The 17,818-nt window shown below is 39.2% G+C and overlaps 1 protein-coding gene across 1 annotated transcript in view; it reads left to right on the top strand.

Annotated features, from left to right (window-relative positions):
* LOC140231904 (rhomboid-related protein 3-like) overlaps window positions 1–17,818 on the top strand; it is an 87,974-nt gene that overhangs the window by 32,667 nt on the left and 37,489 nt on the right. The gene's annotated exons all lie outside the window — the stretch shown is intronic.

Raw genomic sequence — 17,818 nt, 5'->3', positions numbered from 1 at the left:
AGATCTCGTAAAAATCATGAAAATTGAAAAATTAATTCTGCTGAATTTGAAAGACCTTTATTATTTCTGAACATCCATGGCATTAGGTGGTACGTAAATCAAAGGTGAACCGAAAGAGATACATTTCTTTTAATAGAAGTCATGCCCTCCTAATTACAGAATTGCCCATCTCTGTTGTGATATGACAACGCTTTAAAGGGATAGTGTAGTTTTGATTGAGCCCTAACTTCAGGTTTCTAACATTTTTGGTGAGAAAATGAGAAACCTCATATGAAATGTGAAGGAGCATGTAATTCCAAGAGGAATTCAATGTTTATTTTGATAAAAATGGCTGTGAAATGGCTGAGATATCCAAAACAGAACAGTCAAATAAAAGTTGGGACCCACTTTTTATTACGATCGCTTTGTTTTTCTTTGTTTTTTTATGTCTCAGCCATTCCAAAACAGATTTTCATCATATAAACTTTGAATTCCTCTTAGAATGGTATGCTCTGTACTATATTAGCGTTCATCATAAGAAAATCAGATGTACACCAAGCCATGAAATGAGATCAATTATCCGTAGATTGATATGTAATATAGACATGAACAGTGTTTAAATCAGTCAATTTTTTTGTTTTCTTGAAAAAATCTCGCATTTTAATAACTTTTCGCGTACACAATTTTCCCATTGTAGTCGCGGCTTTGATTCGCCCATCATGAAGTAGAAAGAGCTCGCTAGCGCTGAGCCAGCGCGCGGCCTGCGCGGTGTCCGTGGGCAGTCGAAGCCCAATAATCCTCACCTCCACCAATACTATACAAGCCCTTTAACCCATTGAGGACAAGTCCCTGAGTATACTTGGGCAAGTGTTTATGGGAGATACGTATTGTAGCAAAATTAGCCCGTCCTCAACAGGTTAATAGTCATAGTGAAAAAGGAGAAAGTAACATGTGATTACTGCATTTATTGTTTGGAACTCAACATAATCAGAAGTGCAGAAGTAAACATAAAAATGTGACCCCCGCATGACCTCCACGTGTTGTGCTTCAGTACATAAGATCACTTCATCCATGTGCGCATAGCATACAGCCAACCAGCGTTCAGACCTGACCGCTAGTAACGAAACTTTATGTGGATTGAATGAAGGCAGTGTGTAGAACACATCAGTGAAGGCTATGGAAAATTGGACAGTCAGTTCAATAATTGTGAATTTTTAAAGTTTTGATGCCGTCATCACTGGATAAATAGACTATACTTCATAATGTCATTATGGACAATGCTATAAAGTAAATAGATTTCAATATTTTTACTTTTCTGACTTCATGATAGAGCACTTGACTTACCTCTTTCAGAAAGCAGGAGGAATGATATTACCCTTTACAATTAGATAGAATGTGTACTTTTCATGAAAAAGAAAATTTTGTGGAATTCTCCTTGTATTTTCTTTATAGTGTTTTTCATGATAATGTTATGAAGTGTAGTATTCTCCTTTTCCATTGATTTTGGCACCAAAACTTTAAAAATTTATAACTTTTGAATGGATTGTCTGATTTTCCTCAAACTTGCACTGACATATCCTGCTAATATTGTTGCTGTCATTCAATCCATGTTCATATTTGGGCTTTGGTTTCCTTTAGGAGGGAGTCCTTGTTTAAAAGGAATGACTGATGGTCAGATCAGCTCTGTTTGAAAGTAGTGGCGGCATCTTTCACAAACTCTGCAGTCTGCGTTTCTCTCAAGTTTCATCTCTTTGTGTTGTTATTGCTTATAAAATCAGAATGCAGGACTGGTCACGCTTCCTCACGGGTGCAGCATTCTGCAATGAATATGAAATTTAACTGTTTGAATTTCATATCACTTTTCAAAAAGTAGAGGAGGATTCATACACACTCAAACAGACATACACTCACAAACCACTTAAAGCCAAGCTGTTTACCATTGGCAGCAGTGATTAAAAAATGTTCAATTGTCACATTTGATGCATATGTATATTGTTCATATGTATCACAAAACATCCTACCACATTAAAAAAAAATGCAACAAAGCCACAACTATAAAGAAATATCACTATTTTTCTCAATAAACCATAACTGTAGACCATTTATTCTAGAAATGATTTTAAAAAAACTATTATTCACATTTTGTATTATATTCAACACTTATTATTAACATATTTACATTAGTTGTCTCCATCCCTAATTCACATTTTAGAGCTACTTTAAAGCACTATAAAGCTGTTTTTTTTAAAGTAAGCAAATGGTAAATAGTGACTTTAATTTGAACATATAAGCAGTGAAAGTATACCAATAGATCTTTTAACATGTGGGGGCATCAATCCTGCATGTGTATCACTTTTCTTTTCTTTTCTTCTTTTACCTTTTTCCACTAAAGAATTCTTCATAGCTTGTTTCTCCTTAATCTTGATTTTCTTTGAGATTCATTGTTTCAGTAGTTTTATAGACAAACATCTAATCTTGCTGAATTTAGATGCATGCATTTAGTTATAGTCTTGTTTGTGTCTATGATGAAAATTAATGTTTATAAATACTAGGTAATTCTATAAATTGCTATTTGTGTAGGAAAGCTAATCCTTAGCCTAAATGCTCTGAAAGTGTTGATCATGGATTGTGAATGATGCTATGTTAGCCAACATGGCATCATATAATAGGTCTCTTGACATCACTATGGCATTGATCATGTGATCATGGCTTCCCCAATCATAGCTAATCTTCAAATTGCAAAATCAGTGAGTTTTCTTGGATTTCTTTGAAGGGTTTGACTTTCTTTGTCTAGGGTGTGCATGAACATAATACCATAATGATATATGACAATTGTATTCACAAAGGAAGTATTTCTTGAAAGATTGTTAAATTTTGGATATTCTATTACCAAAAAGTAATGGTTACTGTAAAAGTGGATATTTTTGTGCGAATAATTTTTTGCACTTGGCCAGGTAAGAAGAGTTTCGTGTGTTCCTAATTCCATGGAGTCAAGACATCAACTACTGGAACATATGGCATGCAAAAATATTTGTGTGCTTTTATTTTTGCGCTAGCTTCTGGTTGCGCGAAATGCACGAAAATTTCAACACTGCAAAAATTTCCACTTTTACAATATCTCATGGTACACTCATAGCATTGAAAGTCCAGGCCACCTCTTTTACAGCCCCATGGGATCCCATGATATTAGATCATTAAAGGTATTGAATAGTTTTGGTTGAGACCTAAGTTCAGGTTTCTGACATTTTTTGATGAGATAATGAGAAACCTCTTATGAAATATGAAAGAGCATGTAATTCCATGAGGAATTCAACTTTTATTTGATGAAAATTGGTTTTGAAATGGCTGAGATATCCAAAACAGAGTGATTCAATAAAGTGTGGGACCCACATTTTATTACGATCGCTTTGTTTTACTTTGTTTTTGGATGTTTCAGCCATTCCAAAACTGATTTTCATCAAATAAACTTTGAATTCCTCTTAAAATGGTATGCTCTGTACTATTTCATAAGTGTTTTCTTGGTACCTCACCAAAAGTTAAAAGCCCAATTCTCATTTCCACCAATACTGTACTATCCCTTTAACTACCTTTTTCAGTAATTTTCTATTCATTTGGCATTCCTTGGCTTAGATTTTCATAAGTCAATTCTACCATCTCATTTCAAATCTATGTACCCATGGGCTACATTCAGATAAAAGTAATGGTAGTGTACCATTAATTATGTGGAGTGTGATTGTGAAAGGTTACTGAAACTTGTGAATTGTTATTCATAATAAGTAATCATATTTGTGCACTTGTACAAACGTTTTACCTTTTCAGCTTGTCACGATTCTTCCCCAAGTGTTAATTCTTGAAGGTCAAGAGTCAAAGGTCAGGTTAAAATGCAAAAATTATACTACTTATAAATGGTACAATTGCATTATTTTCTTCTTACAGAGATGTACCTTTAAAATGATTTAGTGTATTATACACTTTAATAATTAAACTTGAGTATACAGGGCAATAATTATGTAGGAAAGATTTGGGCCATAGAGTCAAAGGTCGAGAGAAAATGCTGAAATGTTTTATGTTTTTATCTATCGTACTGTATATTTGGAAAATGGCTCAAAGTACTGTCATGAAAAATGGTGTCTTAATATACAGATAGTGATTATTTGTCAATCATATGAAACTATTGTCTCACATTTGATTGGCAACATGTTCTGTAGACCTATAGGGAGAATAATGCAAAATACCGTAGCAGAGGCATACCATTCACCATAAACAATCTTTCTAGTTTATCAACTTAATTAAGATATATTGGGTAGCCTTATTTCATAGGATAATCCAACATCCATACCTGCTTAAGGGCCGTGCATTCTCTGAAAAATCACTCAGTGCATAATTATGTATCATATGTAGCATATCTTGTGAAATAGAAAGTTATGAAAAAAAAAATGAGCCTTTTAGAAGCATTTTGTCAAAAGCTGCATCTTTATGTCACTAACCGGTAAGCATCAGGAAAACACTGAAATTCACTGCTGCATGGATGGAATAGGATGTATCCATAGTCTGGTGGATATGCCGGAAACTTTAGACAAGAGAGAACCAGTGAGAGAGGGGGAGTGAGGGCATTCGTATGCATGCCGCATGCCGGGGGAATGCGGCGCAGCGGTTTTCGGGCGCGAGGCAGTCCCAGCTGTTGATGAGCCCGCCATCTCGCTGGGGACGCTGGCGAGCGGTTACCCATCAAATATTGAGCTCTCCTTACTCGCCATGAGAAATTCATAGTCTTGATGGATGGCGGGGCTAGAGCTCTGCTGCCCAGGCCAGGACTGGTGGCAGAAATGAGGGGGGAAAGAAGAAAATTAAAAGGGGGGGTCAAAGGGGGAGGGGGGGAAGGAGATGTGGTTGTGCCCTCGGATGTTCCTTTCTTGCCATGTCTCAGCAATGTGATCACGATGACATACAACTTTCTCTTTTCTCTCTTCATGTTGATGTTCTTGCACTAGTCTTCTCTCACAATCCCTCCCTTTACTCACTTTCTCAACTCAACTTACGTGCATGTCATACTTTACACACTGCTGCCTCGAGATGGGTAGTCTGCTTCGTTCAGACTCGAAACGTTGCATCTTGACAATAACGTGCATCGCCTGTTTGCAACACTGATACTGGTGGCTGTTATAGATTCAGACAACTATGACATGAGTATGCCACTCACTAGTCAGTCTTTATTTACATCCCTGTATTTAGGAATAACTTTTCACACTCTTTTCGCTTCTCCATTTTAAGCTTTACACAATCATTTTTCTTATACACTCCCTTCTCTATCCTCCCTACCACCCCCTGCCGGAGTCTTAGCCAGTGATCCAATCATCTTTTTATTTAAGTAATAATTAGCACAAGTCTAAGTAGCACTAGACTGTCATACTATTTTTTTCCAAAACTGTAAGGTATTGAATATAACTTATGAATGCATACTTTACGTTAAGTGGTTCTTGATTAGGAAACTAAGTCTTTATTGAAGTAAATTCAGTTCTGCCTGGGAAATAGTACACAATGGGTATGTAACTACTGTTTGTGACTTTTTTCCAATACCATACAGTTTTAGAAAACTGCATTGCAAGTGCAGGCAGCATTCTGTCTGCAAATTGATGTGCATAATTATTCGTTGTAGCAGAAAAGGATCACTTTAGTCTGCTTCTCTGATATTCTGAATCTCCCATAGGCTCTGTACATGGCCCGTCAGAGTCATAGGTAATAGATTAACCATATCAATATGTTTCTTTTGGTGGCGGTAGAAAGGATTATTGATATGATTATGGCCGCCTTCGACCATTTCTCGTATTCATGTAGTCATCGCAAGATAGAAAGGAAGAAGCAGTGATGAATATCAAGTGTCGTACCAGCCACATTGATGCCGACTTGAGTGTTCCGCGCTATGTCGAACTGTGTAAACATTTTATGGAAATGCAGTGGTGCGAATGCGGAAATATATGTGTACAAATATTTGTATGCGATGTCTTGATTTACGCAAGGCAGACAGGCATAAATGTTGGGTACATTCGATGCGCACTCTCTTCATCAAAGATTCACGCACTTGACACCAAAGTGTGAACCTATCGTTCTCCCCCCCCCCCCCCCCCAGCCTAGAAAACTAGTCGAAGTTCACAGCTGAGGTGTGGATCTGGACTGCGCATATATAGCTTTCACGTTGGAACCAAACGGCCAACCACAGCCTCATCTCCAGATTTGTGAATGGCATCATAGCGATGGGTATTATTCAACGGTAGTACCACTCACCTGCGATGCATCATGGGAAATAAAGGTAGTGGATATACAGGAGGGGACGATCTGGAATACAAAGCCGGCCTTTGTTCAACTCTGAGAGATTAGCTCTTGGCATCTAGATCTTCAATCTGATGTGCAGCATCATTATTTGAAACAACAGGGAAACATGGACTAATTTATCAAAAGGCCATTACTGTAGTGTGTATTAATGCAATTCATGGATGCTTCTTTTCTTGCAAGCCTGGAAATAAAGCATTTCATTCACCTATTCCCTCAGGAATTCACTTAGTTGTTGCTAGGTAGGGAAATCCGGCAAGGATTGCGATTGTTAAATGGCTAATTTATAGTGTTGCCATGTAATGCATTTATGGAGCATATTGAGAAGCAAAAGCAGGGAGGGATGAGGGGTGGATCCTATAGGGCAAACAATTCTGCAGCTAGCTCTGACCAGGGAGGTGATTGTCACCTCCCTGCTCTGACATCCAGATATAACAGTGGGACAATAGATATCAAGGTTACTCAAACGTTTGTGTGCATGTTCGCTATGCAATAGATTAAAAAGCTGAGAAATCACCAACTCACTCATACTACAAAATGATAACCTCATTTTTTCTCCCCTTTTCCTTACATTCTGATATCAGGGAAGTAATATTAAACAAAGGCGATGAAAAGAAAGAAAACAAACAGATGTTTTGCAGGAATCAATTTCCCAATGAACACGCTTCATTTGGCGTTCCAGAAGGGCAAAAAAGCAATCGGGCAAGGCCTGTTACGCTGACTCAGCCCAAGCGATGGCCGGAGGGTACTGGGAAAGCTGGGCCGCGTAATGATGGCGGGATCAGGTGGATGGCAGGACCATAAATCATCATCTCTCATCATTGTCTCTCTGTAAATGTTTGTTATGGAGAAGTAGGGTGGAAAATTGTAAGCCAGAAATGGAGGCATGGGATTTGATTTTTTTTTTTTTTTTTTTTTTTTTTGGGGGGGGGGGGGAGGGAGGGGGGAGGGGGAGGGAATGAGATTTCTTGGAAAGAGAGTTTTTACTTGGGGGAGCCTGGGAAGAGACTACAGCATGATGCATTCCTTTACTTCGCATCTTTGGTTGAAGAGAAATACTTTATATTGTGTAGTGATAATCTAGAGTCTGAGAATGTAATATATGAAATACATCCGTACTCACACATAGGCAGACAGACATAAAGACATAAAGATGAATGGATAGGTATGAAATATTGCATGGCATACTGTTTGCATTATTCATTCAACAATGGTCTTTATTTTTTCAAGTCAATTGGTGTTCACAAAATTTACAACGCCGCAAAAGTATTGTGCACCCACAATAAACAGCGTAAGCTATAACCACTGGCAAATGGTGCCTATTGACCTGTGGTGCTGACTACATTGTGCTATACAGTGCATTCCTGTTATAAGGAATGTGGTTTAAAATCAAGAAATTCCAATTACAGCAAAGTAAAAATTTGTGTAAGACCATAATTTCACTGTATTGACCAATTATTTTCATGAGGAACCTTGGAATTCTTTCAATAACATTCTTTTCTAATCTGAGTGAATCAACACCTTTTCTCTTCTGTATGCATGGTCTTTCTCAGTGTAATCAAAATCAGCGTGAACATAGAGTAGAGTTTCCCCTCCTGGAACTGTTACTCTCATTTTAGATGGCCAAACTACAAAGATGTTTCATCTTATAGTTAGTGCATGCTCATATTTGATTTGATGTAGCATTCCGATTCAAAAGGAGCCCGAGAAACATTTCTGTGGATTGTAGATTTTGGCTATAGACAGTGGAAATTAAAGTTGAGTGATTTTAATCTCCCTTAGCACCCAATTAAAACTATGATCTATATGCATTAAAGGGGATGGCTAGTAACTGATCAGTGGGAATCAGTGGGAATGCTGGGGGTTGATTGTTCCAATCCTTGTGGGATTCATTTAAGAGTACATTATATATACAAATCTATTGTTGTGTGAAAATTATTTGCTTCAGAATGGTCTCATATTCAAGTAATGTGCAGTGTAATGTTTCCAGGTTATTAGCATGCCTGTACAGTGACGGGGCATTAAACTGCACATTACTTGAATATGAGACCGTTCTGAAGCAAATAATTTTCACACAATAGATATATAATGTACTCTTACATGAATCCCACAAGGATTGGAACAATCATCCCCCAGCATTCCCACTAATTCTCACTGATCACTTACTAGCCATCCCTTTTAAGCAATATCAGTTATAAGTTGTCCCTTCCTCATGATGTAGAGAGCTTAACTAACAATCCTCACCAAATTGTAATGGGCCATGCCAAAACTTTTCATATCAAATATTTTTCAATATTTCATTTAAGACCATTTTTTTTTTATTGTGATATATATAAAATTAGCTTTCTGCTTTGAGCAAAATCTCGGTCAGTTTCTTTCATGATAGGTTTTCATTATGGGGAAAAAAACTTATGTGAGGACACATGATAATGCACCATTTCAGACAGGAATAGTGGAGATGATTGCAAAGCAATTGAATGAAGGATAGAACGAAATAAGGGAGATGAAGGAGAAGACAGTGGAGGGATATGTCCCGTAGAAAGGAGAGGGAGATAGAGAGAAAGGTAGATAGGATGATGATGATGACATGCCTGAGTAGGCTAATCACAGGCCATGCATGATTTGTGATGGGGGAAGGTGATTCCCAGCCCGAGTATGGCCTAGTCGTAAAGGCGCAGGATTTCCAGCGTTTGTATAAAAGCGCGTAAGCGGCTTTCAGCTGGAGGGTAACCAAAACATATACAGGAGCTGATCATAAATCTCTTCTTTCTCTCTCTCCCTCTCCATCTCTCTCCTCTGAGACAGACACATTGCTGATTATGCATGTTGACTAAAACATATTAATTAGGAATATGATATACAGTGGATTAATATTGGGAGCTTCTGCCAGTATATATATCTGAAGCAGGAAAAAAACAAAAACAAAACTGAGAACATGTATATATACTCAGACCATTGCTGAGGTTCTTGCCAAAAGTGGCTAGTTGCTAAACTACACCATACCAATGGCATAAAAATGATGTAAAAATGAACTGTACATACTTACAAAACTATTGCATAGTTTTAGGATATTAATTGTGTCCAAAACCAAATTGGAAAGTGCAAATGCTCATAAAAAAAGCAGTATTTTGAGTATTAAAACAGCTGACATGCATAGTATGTGTAATCAGTTTCTCTCCAGTTTGATGAAAATGATTCTGATATTAAATAATGGTGATATGAAATGAATTTGACCTTTTTTTTAGGGGGAGGGGTCTATCTCTTCTCTCACCGTTTACCATGACACATTTTTTGACAGGAGTTTATGATGGTTAGCGTGTTGACAGGTAGTGGAGCACAGAAGAAGAAGAAAGGAAAGAATGTGTGATTTGTTTAACTTTTAAAATGCTGTATTTTTGCATGATGAAGCAGACATCCATATGTGGATATGGTGCATTTGTGGAGAGTCTTCTTGTTCTCCTGGTCTGACAGGGACATCTGTCCCGAATTAGTACCACGAGAGGTAGCCATTCCTCACCCTGTATGCTTTTATTTCCGACCTTTGTAAGTCCCATTGGCATAGACTATCACCACTGAACTGTTGCAAACTCAATGAGGGAAGAAGAGAAGCAGCTTGGAGATTAGAGAGTGGGATAGTGGCCAGTCAGCTTTGAGAGTTTGTTTCTTGTAGCAGTGATGGGTGGGAGAGGTAATGGTTTGTATGTAATCCTAATTTGTCACTACTGAATGCCCTGCAGTAGTTTTATGGCTGTTATGTGAGCTGAAACAACAAATTTGTTTCAAATACTCTGTATATGGCTGAACAGGTTCTTTTCAAAATATTAGCTGCAACATATAATATTGCTTTTTCTCAAAGCTGCTGACTTCCTAATTTGTATGCTTAGGACATATATCATCATGTAGATACTGTATACACCATGTATTTAGTGAGTCAGTTTTAATTTTTTCAATTGATTTACTATTTTTATTATTATTTTTGCGAATCAGGACTTCCCAACACTTTAAAAAGTGGTAATATTCGCCACGATGTAATACGGCATAATCACACACCTTGTTCATGTGCTGTGCATAGAACCAGTAAATGTATGTGTGTGCATGTTGCATTGATGTCAGGATCAGAGTTCATATTTTTGCTTGTTAAAATATTTGTGATTATCACACAACTTGTGAAATCCATAAAAATAAAGACCCTGTGAAATGTATGCCATTATACAGTATTCCTTAACCCGTTAAGGGCGAGTCTCAAGTATACACAGGCAGGTGTCTATTAGGAAATGCATGCTGTAGCAAAATCAGCCTGTCCTCAATGGGTTAAGGCAGACTTTCCACTTTCACAGTCCTGTTCCTGGGAATGTTGCAAATGATGTACAAATTGTAGGCATCATACTGACAATTTAGAATGATCAGTTGTGACGACAGGAGTGTTAGACTAAAAGCATAGCAGCATTACACATGGAAATATGGCACATGAGGGTCTGTGTTAAAGGGACTGTACAGTACTGGTTGAGGTGGGGATTTGTGTTTTGAACATTCTTAAGTGAGATAATGAGAAACCTCTTATAAAATATGAAAGAGCATGTAATTCTAAGAAGGATTCAATGTTTATTTGATGAAAATTGGTTTTCAATTTCAAATGGCTGAGATATCCAAAAAAGTGATAATAATAAAAGGCAACAGGCCACATCTTTTATTAGGATCTCTTTGTTTCACCTTGTTTTTGGATATCTCAGCCATTTCAAAACCGATTTTCATCAAATAAACTTTTGATGCCCCTTAGAATTGCATGCTCTTTGACATTTCATAAGTCACGGTCAGACTGGCAAAAGATCGAGAAGTTTAAGATCGCGAAGTTTGGGCCATTGGTACGTGCGCAAGAAAGAGTGCGCCGTCCGATGGCTAGTGATTGTGACATAACAATGCACATCTGCACATGACAATGGCCTCGCGCTTCGGAGACACCGCCCGCAAAGAGATCGAGCAGTTTCGCAGGAAGTTTGTGGTCACACTGGCAAAACTTCGAGATCTTTAAGATCGCGATCTTAAACTTCTCGATCTTTACAAAGTCTGACCGCGCCTATAGAGTGGTTTCTGAATATATCGCAAAACGTTAAAAGGTAAATCCTCACCTCAACCAGAACTGTACACACCCTTTAAAGACCTAATAAAATGCTTGCAAAATGTTTTAATATGCAAAAGAAATGTAAAATATATGTCATGATTATCAATGTAAATATGTTGTCAGTGTCGTTCCGGTTTTTATCGCTTCTAGAAACTCCCCAAAATATCACATTTTTGGAGGACCCCGTTGCAGCTTTTGCGAAAAAGATAGTCACGTGACCAACACCCCTGAACCGATTGATGACGTATAAGCACGGAGTTGTGCTCAAACATAGCAGACGCCGCTCAGCACAAGCACTCTTGGTACACGCGCGTACACGATAGCTAGCCCGGCCAGGCCCGGGCCCCGCGGGATGTGCGCTCCCGGTCGATCGACACACTGACTGTCGACATGTACGCATTACCACGTACATTATCACTAAGTTAGCTTGCACAGATACCTGGTACCTCGAGCATAATGTCTTCTCCTATATGGGTAAACTTCGACATTGATGATGATGATGAAGACTGCAGCTCTGACGATAGCGGAGAGGAAGAGGAGGCACATGAAGTTGAAGGGGAAGATGGGGAGGGAGAGGCAGCCGATGAACCAGAACGTTATCGTGGGGCTGCACCTTACCGATATGAACCAGCTGCATCTCCCCCGCTGCCAGTGCAAGAGCGTATGAACATGGCACCAAGCCCGAGAATAGACCTCACGGAAACGATCGCCTGGGAAATACAGAGTGGTATGTCTGGTATGCCCCCATATAGTTTAACGTTAGAAAGGATATACTGTATTCTACATGATTGACATTGTAAGTTGTAACTGTCTAGTAAGTAGATTAGAAGAACAGGCCCAGCTCGCTCACAAAGTGAGCGGCTACTCCGGCCGCAGCAAGCAAGCGGGAGCGTCCCGGCCGTGGCCTGGCCCGTCGGCCGGCGCTTACAAGTTAAACTACCAGTAGTAGTCTAGTAGTAGATCTAGTAGCAGTCTACTAGTAGTAGTAGTCTACTAGTACTACTACTAGTAGTAGTACTATTACCACTACGGCACTAGGTCTAGTAGACTAGTAAGTAGTTATAGCAGAATCTTTGGTAGTACACACTCTAACGCCTAACGGTGTTAATAGGGGGATATGTTGTTACAGGGTGGGTCGTGGCTAAAAAAAAAAAAAAAAAAAAAAAAGGCCTAGCCAGTTTCCCATGGTCAGTTTCTGCAATATTTGTTATCAGTAATTTAGATGCGCCATTTTCTAAGAAAAACGATACCAAGAATGATCGTCAATTTTGGTCGAGTAGTTTTTGTTTTATGCTAAAAATCATACTGTGGAAGGAAGCCCAAACGCCGTGCCTATCTACCGATGAATGCCACGGTGGGGCTGGATTCACGAGTAGGTCTAGGCCTATAAAGCAGGCGAGTCGCCGTAGTATTAGTACAGACACGCAGTGGTGGTGGGGCTATCGTGAAATAGGCCCCACCGCTGTGCGCGTGCACCGTACCCGTGCGTTTATAGCAAGCAAGGGTAGGTCCTCCTAGGGTTTAGGGTTAGGTAGGGTTGTATTTATGGTTAAATTGGCCGTTAAATTAGTCGAGGGCCATATTATGAAGTCATTTTCGCCGCATTCACGAGTATTCACTGTGGAAGGCAGCCCCACCGCCGTGCTTACCTACCGAGATGAACGCCACACGGTGGGGCTGAAACAGGCGAGTCGCCGTAGTATTACTATTAGTACAGACACGCAGTGTTGGGGCCTATTTCACGAGTTTGCCGAAAATAATGGATATCCAAGCGTACCACAGTTGTAATCTGTATTATTGGCAGTATTAAATCCGATACAGTTCATTAAATATTCTTTTGTCTAAAGGTTTAGCCAATGACAATAGTGCAGCGCAGCACCTGCTATGCGCTCGCTAGCTCGCTCCCCCGCCAGCGCTAGCCAGTGCAGCTGCCGGCCGGCTGTCGCTGCGCTGCGCTAGCATAGCCTTGCCAGCTCGCTGGCTACGGCTAGACTGGTCGTGAACGCGACTCCGTTCTTAGACGTCATCACAATTTAGAAGTGATAGTGCGCCGCATGCGGTGAAAGTATAGCAAGTTTTCCAAAACCGAGGAAATTGCATCCATTATGTTAACAAATATAGAACAAAATTCAGAACAGTAAAAAACCCCGCACAACCATAGAATTACTTAGAATTTAACATTTAATATTATTGCATCATTGAGAAAAAAATGTCCAAACCATTTTATTAGGTCTTTAAAATGAAGAGTGTTAGCATGTACACTGTTGCAGAACAGAACATGTATGGAGAGATTGGTAGTGTGTGAAAGGTTCAAAATTGATACCATATCTTTGTTTGGAAGTGGGTTTTCTAATGTTTTATTTCAAATGCGCATGCTTATTAATCATTGAGAGCAAAGTGCTTTCCAATGAACATACAATGAAACTAATATCTTATTTTAAAAATTTCTCATTGATCCATCCTATGTAGAACTAAAGTTAAAAACATTTCTTTCCGTTTTGTTGAAAAATGAACTGTACTATTAAACAGTATTAAGTTGGATATTTTGTCTGTGTATAAGCTGAAATGTACCTGACAGATGTAGATGGAATTGGAAACACTATCAAGGTTAAACAACCTTCTTCAATGCAATATCACCCATGTAATCAAAACAGCCCTCCCCAAACTGTAATAATTAGCATGCTTTAAAATGGTGATCTGTCTGATGTTGTGTGTGGTAAATTAGAAGTATAAGATTGTGGAATGAAAGGGAATGATTAGCTGTGGTCACAGTGGTGAAAGATTAGAAGGTTATGATCGTGAAGTCTTCACAAAGTTTGCTTGTCTGTCCTCACTGGCAGCCAAACTTCTTAATCTTTTTAATAAAGTTCTTAAAGTTTGAGACATTGGTGTGCATGCACCAGAACTAAGAAAGGGAACACCATCTGACAGCTAATGATTATGATGTAACAATGCATACTGTACGAGCTGAAATTTTCGCGGTGGTTTTATTTTCGCGAATTTCGCGAATCGCCTTTGAACCGCGAAAATAACAACACGCGAAAATAACAACGCGTGAATAACTAAGTTTAGTAAGACCCTCACAACCGCGAAATTAACAACACGCGAAAATGTCCTCCAAGTAGCAATTCGCAAAAATATCTGTACGCGAAAATTTCAGCTTGTACAGTATAATGCACATCACAATGACTGGGTGCTTCAGAGGCACCACCCACAAACAGATGGTGGACTGGTAAAGTGACAAACTTTATAGTGAAGTTTTAGTTGCTTGCATTAACACTGCCCAAAGATCAAGAAGAAGGTTGGGTGGGGTCTGGGAAATACCCCTTGTTTGAGAGGGAAGTTTCGTGAAAAGAATTAGCAACAAGTTTTGTGGGAAGTTTGTGGTCACACTGGGAAAACTTTGTGATTTTAAAAAGATTGCAATCTTTTGCCAGTGTGACCGCGGTTATTATTTCAAGTAGTTGTGCCTAAATTAAAGACTGTTTGTGAGTATACTTACATAGATGAGTTTCGCCACAGCTCAAAAAAGGTAAGAAAGTCAATACTGTCTGATATCCTATGCCACACTGCAGAAGTCAAGCTAAATACCTTGTAATGTGCACACCATTGGTTTTATTTTCCCAAATTTTGTAAGTTGGGTGCTATTCTTCAATTTAATTTATATTGCCTAGAATTTGCCCCACTGTGTCCTTGCTTGGCACTGCAGCTCCCCTCCATCGTCTGACGGAGCTATCATTCATGGTACGATGAACCCTCGTCTTGGGGGTACTGTAACCAAATTTCCTGAAATTGTAGGTGGTGAGAGAGAGGGAAGGAACATATGTTAGAGATAAAATGAGATTATTACGTTGAATTGCTGGGAAGTAATGCCTGTAAATGCACAATTATACCATCATTACACTCTCTCTTTCTATCTATATAATTTTATGCCTGTGTATCTCCCTCTTTCTCACTCTCTCTCTCTCTCTCTCTGTATATACGTATATATGTATATGCACCTATAATCTATCTAATACATATATCTCTATCTGTCTCTTCTTTTCTTTCCATAAATAGTTGTGTGCAATATTTGAGAAATGCTTGTGTCTCTCCTTCTACTGTTTCTAGAAACAAAAATGCTTATTTTGACCGCACTATATAGACAACAGTGTATTTCTCATATATTCTTATTGAATGCTTGCTTCTGTGTGTGTGTGTTTTGATTGTTTTAAGTTTTTACAGTGTGCTTTCATTCACAGTCTGTACATCCTTTGGCATTAACTGCTGTTCCACAACTTTCTGTTGCTGAGGTAAAGATTCGGAACTACAGAGCATTGACACTAAAAAATGACTGTGTACTGTAAAACATGATATATTGGCGGCATGAAAATTTCGTGAATTGGAGCCGACGGCCTTTCTCGCGGCATGAAATTTTCCTGAACTGTCACTGGCATCCAATGTAATTTTGTATATTGTGTAGGCAAGAACTTTCGCGTGCAATTTAATTTCTTGAATGTTGGCGCTCGCGAAATTCGCGAAATTAAAATGCATGCACGCGAACATTCCTCATTTTACAGTATGTGTGTGTGTGTGTGTGTGATATTTTAGGTGCTCATAAATATGTTTGTCCAAGCGTGAACTATGTTTGCATTGTTGATTCCCAGAAAATTCATCCCGAAAGGATTCAGACCAAGATGTAATATAGCATAATTAGTGACAGACTATACATCATAGGCTTAACCCTTATAGTGCTTTGTTCGCTAGCTAGCATACATCCTGGAGTGCTGTTTGTTCCGATTTGGTTCAGATGTCTGGAAACTATTGGTCAATGAAAAGAAATTTCCTAATGCCCTTTAAAATCCTTATGGTGTCTCCATGGCCTTCCTGCTTGATGAAGATGCATTGATACATACCTGAATGGGTTTGCTAACTTTAAAAGTAGATCAATTTCAGATGAATTACCGAATGCTTTATATTATATGAAATAGCTTGGCTCGTTTAAAGCTAAATGTCTTGACACATACAGGGTTTATGTACAATGCCATGTTGAACAAAGTTTTCAGATCATAAAATTGCTAAAATGATGAATGATCATTACTGTGATATGTGTGTAATTAACCCTTTCCATTCTGAAGTCTTAAATCCCCATTGACTTATTACAGAGGCCACCAGGTTCCAGTACAGAACGGGTCAATTATGCAATCTGAAATTGTCCCATGATACATTATGTTCATACCAGGTGACTTTCAGGTAGCCTTCCTTGGACCTCCTCACATAAGTTACCATGTGCATTGATTTTCTTTTTGTTACAGGAAACCAGATACTCATATCACGTCGCCACCTTTATTCAAATATGAATCACCCTGGTATAATACTATAGGCCATTATAATATCATTATAACTGCTGCTGCTGAGGACCTCGTATCTTATTGCAACATTATCTCTCACGTCTCATGCGTCTTGTCGTTTCTCGGCTTAACATTTTGCTGTGGTGTGCTGAACTGTTTGCTGCAGAGAAGTCCACTTTGCCATGTTGCCATCTACCCAAGATGTCGGGACATTTGCGTCATAGCCATACATATTGCGCCGGCGTTATTGAATCCTGGTGATAGCAATTTAGTATTCTATGTCGCCGAGCGAATTTCCATTCTGGAGAGTCTCACCGTGTTTCTTAAACCCGCACTACCTGATAATCATCTCCCTTTACTTCCTCTCTCCCATCCCCCCACCCCCTCCAAAAAAAGCGAAAAAAAAAATCTTCATGCATGGCTGAGCACATATTCTGTGTGCCCTGTGCTCTGGAGTCAGGCCGGTGCGGTTTGAATTTTAAGTAGCTTGGAGGAAAACAGTACCCTATCCTAACACAGCCAGTTGCGCCACATCATCAACAGCCCCCCCCCCCCCCCATCTACCTTCTTGCAGTACGATGAGTGCGGCCACTCATCCACGCCCAAGTTGATATTACAGCCTCATCTGTATAGACAGCCCTTGTCAACTGCTTGCGGTAGAAATGATTTCTAAAGGGACGCAGAAGTCTGTTCATTCATGTTACTTTGCAACTTTTTCATTTTTTTCGCCGTCATTCCATGCTTGAAATCCGTATCTGAGTCGCTTCACTTCACGTCGCTGGCTTCGGGCCATTTGCAAAAGCTTTTTGGTCTACTTCTGCATGCATCCCAACACCGGAGTTTGCAGCTGATGTGATCTGTCATCACAGAGACTGTTTTCCTTTCTCCATCTTTATTCATTTTGAAGAGGCTGTTACATCATGAATGAGCATGATGACGCGGGACTGCCTTTGCGGAGTATGATGTCATGCATCCAACTTTCCTTTTCAATGACAGATGAGATGAAAGAGTACTAAACTGGAAACAGGGACATAGAAATAAGATAGCACCTCCGAAAGGTCGA

This window comes from Diadema setosum, chromosome 8 (assembly GCF_964275005.1).
Source record: "Diadema setosum chromosome 8, eeDiaSeto1, whole genome shotgun sequence".
Taxonomy (NCBI): Eukaryota; Metazoa; Echinodermata; class Echinoidea; order Diadematoida; family Diadematidae; genus Diadema; species Diadema setosum.
Note: the sequence above shows the minus strand (reverse complement) of the source record. Positions and strands in the feature narration are given on the sequence as shown.